This window comes from Sinocyclocheilus anshuiensis, unplaced genomic scaffold (genome assembly GCF_001515605.1).
Source record: "Sinocyclocheilus anshuiensis isolate Anshui unplaced genomic scaffold, SAMN03320099.WGS_v1.1 scaffold2360, whole genome shotgun sequence".
Taxonomy (NCBI): Eukaryota; Metazoa; Chordata; class Actinopteri; order Cypriniformes; family Cyprinidae; genus Sinocyclocheilus; species Sinocyclocheilus anshuiensis.
Genome location: NW_015542489.1, coordinates 28599 through 35771, shown reverse-complemented (window position 1 = coordinate 35771; position 7173 = coordinate 28599).

The following is a 7173-nucleotide window of genomic DNA, read 5'->3' as shown; positions in this document are numbered from 1 at the left end:
GGATCAGAATGTGGATTTTTCACCATCCAACATGAAATTAAAGATATGTATCAGCCGAGCTTGTTTCAACTTTTTTTTTTTTACAATTTTCTTAGGTTATTATTTTTGACTTGCATATAGAATTGATATAGAATGAATCTTATCGTCCATACTTTTCCCCTACAGACCCCAAAGATAATATGAGGGGCACAGTTGTAAATTCAGGACACCTCAGAAAGTGTTTACATCATATAAGAAAACCATATCGCATACAGAATACAGAAAAACCTCTCTTGATCTACTGTGACTGACATTTTACTAAGTCAGATGATCAGGATTACGGATGACGGTGTACACGCTGTTATGTGAGGCCTCCTTTTTGAGATCTGTCAGCATTCAATGTTTATAGAAATAAATTCAGAAAATTCAGAAAATTACTGTCTATTTGAGAGTGTTTGACTAAATTGGTATTACTTTTTGAACAATTATCCATCTCCATATAAATACGATGAACCGTCAACACGAAAAGTAAGGCTTGCTGATTTACACATACAACTATTACAACTGGAACATATCTCACCATTGAGCTCAAAGCTACACATTCAGTAAAGTTTGAGGTTGTTAAAAGTGCCACGCTCTTGAAAAGGCTACAGCCACAAAATATAAACGAATTTTGTGAGAGCAAAAATATATTTTTTGTAAAAGTTGTTTTAAATTACTTTTTTTCTTACACCACTACATCTAGACCTCTTGTTCAGATAGCTGATGACGATGTTCAAATTTATTTATTTGTCGTACTTGTTTCTTTCAACATTTCCGCTTGACATTAAAGCGTAGGACTGCGTGTACTTCCCATCGGTCATAAGCATAAGCATCTACCGCATGCTAAATTTTTTCTGTTTTGTCCACTTTTGGCAGATTTGCTAGAGGGACTATGGCACCCCTTGTTGTAATGTGATCGCAATTAAGTACCATAACATTATACCACATCCCCCTTTGAAAAGGTTATAGACATAGCCTTTTATACAGGAAATATGTTAGCACAACAGAAGTATGTATCAGTATATCAAGTACATAGCCTCAATCTTACTATTTCTCTGTTACATGTACATCTATTTCATATAGAGCACATAAAGTTACACATTACAAGTTGAAGATGGTGTGGAAACACTATTTTCTTTGTACGCGTCTCTAAACACGACTTTAATAAATCACAGTTGTTTTAAGCGAAAGCGATGATTCAGTCCGTTTTATTCAGTCTTTGTGTTTTAGGCAATCGCCTTTTAGTTTTGTTCCAGGAAACAGGTTCAACTGTAACCGCACGTTGTCATGTCTGGCTGTTCTTCTTTAAGAAAACATGCGGCCAGCAGTTTTTTAACATCTCTTAATTCTCTTAATTTTTCACGATTGTAAATGTTTGTTTAGCTTAAATATTAGTTTTTAGTCAGTTACAAAAGTGTCAGACATGAAGCTTATATGTATTTTTAAATAATTATAATAAAGTTACAGGTTTCCGGTAGTTGGGCGAACACTTGACAGAGTGTTACTCAAACAGTCCTCTGCGTTATCTTTTAATAAAATATTCCATTGGATGTCACTAAGAAAAATTCTGTAACAGCGTTTCATAAATATGTATGTAAACATACAAATCTTTATCCAAAAAATATCTAGTAGATATTGAGCAAAAGAAAAAAAAAAGCATGAGAGTCAAAACAGTCAAAAAGTATTTGGATGAGGAAAACAAAAGTGAATGGAAAATAACAATGACACATTATTTAAACATATGTGGAAATTTGAAGATAGGAAATAATATTTTATGGATGAAATTAAAGGATTGGATGCTGCAGAGAATACCAGACTTTATAAGGAAGTTTTAAGTGCTTTGATTTCTTTACTATCAGAAATTGAGTTTAAACCACATGGAAGAGAAATTATTTTAAACCAACCTTTGTTTTTAAATAAGAATATTGTTTCACAAGGAAAATAGATTTATTTTAAGAAGTGGATTGAAGTGGGGTTTTTAAAAGTAAGAGATGTGTTATATGAGTACAAAGAAGGTTTTTTACCTATACAAGTGATGATTGATGCTATGGAGGAAGCAAAGGAAGAATATAATGTAAACATTCTAAAAAAACAATGTGAAGAAATATAGCTGCAAGCAGCAATGGCGGGCCCAAGCCATCAGTGCAAACGCCACCCCGGTGGCATCAGGAGAACGGTGCACAGCGGGCACATGCATTTACAGTAACCCTCCTGCAGGTTAAGGGATACAGCAATGAAAGTATTAATCCAAAAAATCCCTTTGCAATTTAGCATCCCCAATGTCTTGAGATCATGTTCACCGAGTTTGGTGACAATCGGTGGGAAATTCTCAGAGGAGTATATCAAATTCCAGAGCATGCCCTTTTTAAATAGCCCTGAATAGCCAACTTCCTGTTGGGCCGAGCCTATGACATGCAGCACAAAAGTTGTTTGGCTCAATGAGATCTATACGTGTACCAAGTTTCATATGAATATGTGCAAGCATGTGTGAGCTATATATCAAGTTTTCTGACTGTGTTCCAGGGGGCGCCGTAGAGCCCCTGTTCCACGCCCGGGTCCCAGCCTCTGCGGCATCCTAATGACCGCAGATTCCAATGTGTGTGCCAATTTTCAAGAGTTTTGGAGCACGTTAAGGCCCCCAAAAAGCCCCGGATAGTCGAAAGAAAAAGAAAAATAATAATAATAATAATCCTTAGAAAAACAATAGGCCCCTGCGCCTTAGTGGCTTGGGCCCTAATAAAGAAGGCAATATCTAAAGAATGGATTAAGGAGATTCAGAGTGAGGAGAAAACTGAAAGCAGAATGGACGTGTTTTTGAAAAGAGGAGAAAAATTGATGGTTTTTAACTTATGTACTGTTAAAATGTTTTATAATTTTTTTGTAAAATGTTTTTAAAAAACCTATTGCAAACCAATTCTGGTTAAGACACTTCAATGAAGTTGAGGAAAGATACATTTGGAAGAATATGAGATGGACGATTTTAGACACAGATCTTGAATGTTTGGATTATTTCATAAGACAAAATGTGATGTTTACTGAAATGAGGTTGTGTAAGATTGGAATAGAGCAAGATGCAATATGTAAAGTTTGTAAAATAGAAGATGAAGGTCTTTTGCACCTGTTTTTATTTTGTGAAAGATTGGGTATATTTTTTGGAGTTTTACAAGAGTTAGTCTGTGATTTAAGGAAAACCAAAAAAGATATTAGATGGAATATAACTCTAATGTTGGGGTTAAATGAGAAATGTCAAAATAAACAAGTTATTAATCTTAACTACTCTTAATTCTAGCTGTAAGTATAATAATTATTACCACCTCTGCTATTACAACTGTACTAAGATCAATTTACAATCTATGAAGATGATTAGACAAAATCAAAAAACTAATTTAGTTTGTTTCTACCTTTCTGCTAGGTATCCAACTAATGCAGAGTATAATCAAGTTGCCAACACACTGATTGTGAAGTACCCTTTCCTGATAGATATGGAAGGAAATGACTATGTAAGTTGCATTGTTTTTAATCCATTGATTTATCTCTATCAACATAATCACACAAGATATTGTAGTAACAATGTATTGTAATATTTACTTGCTGGAAAATGACAAACAGTCAAATTTGTGTCTTTAGCACACCTGACACATGTCCCTAAACTGGAAATTTAAAGCAGAACGTGCACCACTTGCAGGTTTGTGTCAAAAGTCAGCTAGTGTAGCATATGTAAGCCCACTGCCATATGCATAATTTATTTTTGCACTGTTAATCAATTTTACATTTTCACTTAGTGCAGGACAATGTAAGGCAGATACTACAGACATTTAAATATTTTTTTGTATATACTCCACTTTTTCACTGCCTGAGCATCATCTTAATGTTTGTGCAGTTCAATGTGTTGTTGTTGTTTTTTGATCTAAAGCACCTTATTGTTCAATAAGTGTTTAGATATTTCACATATCTGTCTTAGCTGTTATTATCTGTCATGGTCTAAGCATTATCTGTTTCTGTTGTTCTGATGAAGGAAACTTGTGTTGGGGAGGATTCAATGTCTGTTGAGGCCCATGTGAATGTGCTACAAAGTGAGTATCGGAAAACACATCCAGACATCTCGACTGTCCAAGACCACATGGCACGAACATTCTCCTGGAGACGACATCCGAAAGCATGGAAGGAATGTCTGTGGAGGATGTACTCAAAAAATACCCATACTTAAGGACACCTGCTGGAGTGAGTATAGTAAAAAAAAAAATGTACATCTTCTGTACCCTTTTAGCCCATCTGTTTAAAATCTTAAAACAATAGCTTTAGAAAACAATGTAAGATTTATCAGTCTATATAAACATGAAATGCATCGTATATTGTGAACCTTATACATTAGCCTTCTAATTGTTTTTGCAGTTCTGCACTGTATGTAGCTATACTGTCTGAGCCAAAGAGGCTGTAACAAAATTTGATGAATTTGAAAAGCTTTTTCAATTTTTTATTTTGATTTTATTTTTTTTTTTTTTATGTAGTGGGTTCTTGTTGTCTGTGTGCCGAATAAGGTTGATCACGTGGCGTTTATTGTGATTTGAAATAATCATCATATTGTGACCCAAATAACTGAGTTAGGTTTTCTTTATTGATTACGTCAATACTGTGAACGACATTTGACATTGTTGGTATAGTCACACAGATGTTGTTAAAGTTTGTTTTGATCAAAAGAGGCAGGAGTAGCTGCAGCTTGGAGCAATGGGCGTGCTGAAAGGTTTTTCATTGCTGAAATAAGTTTTACTGTGTTGGCCAATCAGCGGTAAACATACGTTTACGTAATTTCTTTTAGACAAGAGAAAGTGGCGGCGGTAAGACGTGGTATAATTCATCATACGTTTATCTATGCTTTATATACCACAAATATGTATATTACGGTAGCTTGTTACAATACGATCATCATTTATTTCCTTTGCGTTATATCTTGCAGCTTTAGTAATTAGTTTATTGTTGTTGACAGATACATGTTACAGTGAGACAAAACGATGACCGCATATGCATCGAAAGCGAAGCCTTCAGAGTTGGTAGATTGTATCGGTGTCCTTTTTGTGCAATACAGTACAGAATACATTCTATAATTATTATAATTATTACCACCTCTGCTATTACAACTGTACTAAGATCAATTCACGATCTATGAAGATAAATCAAAAAAATAAAAAAAACTAATTTAGAGTTTGTTTCTACCTTTCTGCTAGGTATCCAACTAATGCAGAGTATAATCAAGTTGACAACACACTGATTGTGAAGGACCTTTTCCTGAGTGACATGGAAGGAAATTACTATGTAAATTGCATTGTTTTTAATCTATTGATTTATCTCCATCAACATAATCACACAAGATATTGTAGTAACAATATAATCACAAATCACACAAGATATTGTAGTAACAATATCTTGTAATCTTTACTTGCTGGAAAATGACAAACACATGTCCCATGTCCCTAAACCGGAAATTTAAAGAACGTGCACCACTTGCAGGTTTGTGTCAAAAGCCAGCTAGTGTAGCATATGTAAGCCCACTGCCATATGCATAATTTATTTTTGCACTGTTAATCAATTTTACATTTTCACTTAGTGCAGGACAATGTAAGGCAGATACTACAGACATTTAAATATTTTTTTGTATATCCTCCACTTTTTCACTGCCTGACCATCATCTTAATGTTTATGCAGTTCAATGTGTTTTTTTTTTTATTTTTTTATCTAAAGCACCTTCTTGTTCAATAAGTGTTTAGATGTTTCACATATTTGTCTTAGCTGTCATTATCTGTCATGGTCTAAGCATTATCTGTTTCTGTTGTTCTGATGAAGGAAACTTGTGTTGGGGAGGATTCAATGTCTGTTAAGGCCCATGTGAATGTGCTACAAAGTGAGTATAAGAAAACACATCCAGACATCTCGACTGTCCAAGACCACATGGCACGAACATTCTCCTGGAGACGACATCCGAAAGCATGGAAGGAATGTCTGTGGAGGATGTACTCAAAAAATACCCATACTTAAGGACACCTGCTGGAGTGAGTATAGTAAAAAAAAAAATGTACATCTTCTGTACCCTTTTAGCCCATCTGTTTAAAATCTTAAAACAATAGCTTTAGAAAACAATGTAAGATTTATCAGTCTATACAAGAACATGAAATGCATCATATATTGTGAACCTTATACATTAGCCTTCTAATTGTTTTTGCAGTTCTTCACTGTATGTAGCTATACTGTCTGAGCCAAAGAGGCTGTAACAAAATTTGATGAATTTGAAAAGCTTTTCCAACCATACAGCTGATGGATACTGACTGGAATCATAGGAGGAGGGCTCAGTGTGGTGAAAGTAGATAGAATTGACATGTGCCAGGGCACCAGCCTGGATGAAGCCTTCATAACAGCCTTCTGTATGTATTTTGCTTTCAACATTGCATATCCACCACACCTGAAAAAGACACTGACTTTCCTTCAGAGGCACATTGTCAACATTGTGGAAGAGGGAGACAAGCCGCTGCCAGTAACTTTACTCCTGATGATTAGCCTTTTGTATTAGATCCTCATGCCTCAAGTGTACCATTGCCCAAAGTGCACTAGAAGGACATTCACTCTTTTGAAGTTAATCCAACATGTTACATGCACATGAACCAAATTGTAGTATAACCTGCGGTATAGATGAGTGCCAATCAACTTTTTTGTGATTCCATTATTTTAGAAAACATCTACAGGAAGCATATATGCACTTCATTTTTGGGCCTTTTGGTAACAAAAATGACTGTCTCAGTGAAGAGTCAGCAATACAATTATATTATAATATAATTGAATATTATATATAAGTATTAATAGAAAGAATTGTCGCCCCCTTTACACCTTTCATTAAAGTCATAGTTCATCCAAAAATGGTCATTTACTGACCCTCATGGTGTTCCAAACCTTCTTTAATTGAACACAGAAGATATTTTGAGGAAACAAAAGTTAAAATAGTCTGCAGAAGCACAAGGATAGGATGTGTTAAAATGCTTGAGAGTTTGTATTTAAAACGTCTCAGGTTACTTATGTAACCATGGTTCCCTGAGTAGGGAACGAGACACTGCGTTCTCTAGGGGTCGCTATGGGGAAACATAGAGGACGCAGTTCGAAGTTCCAATA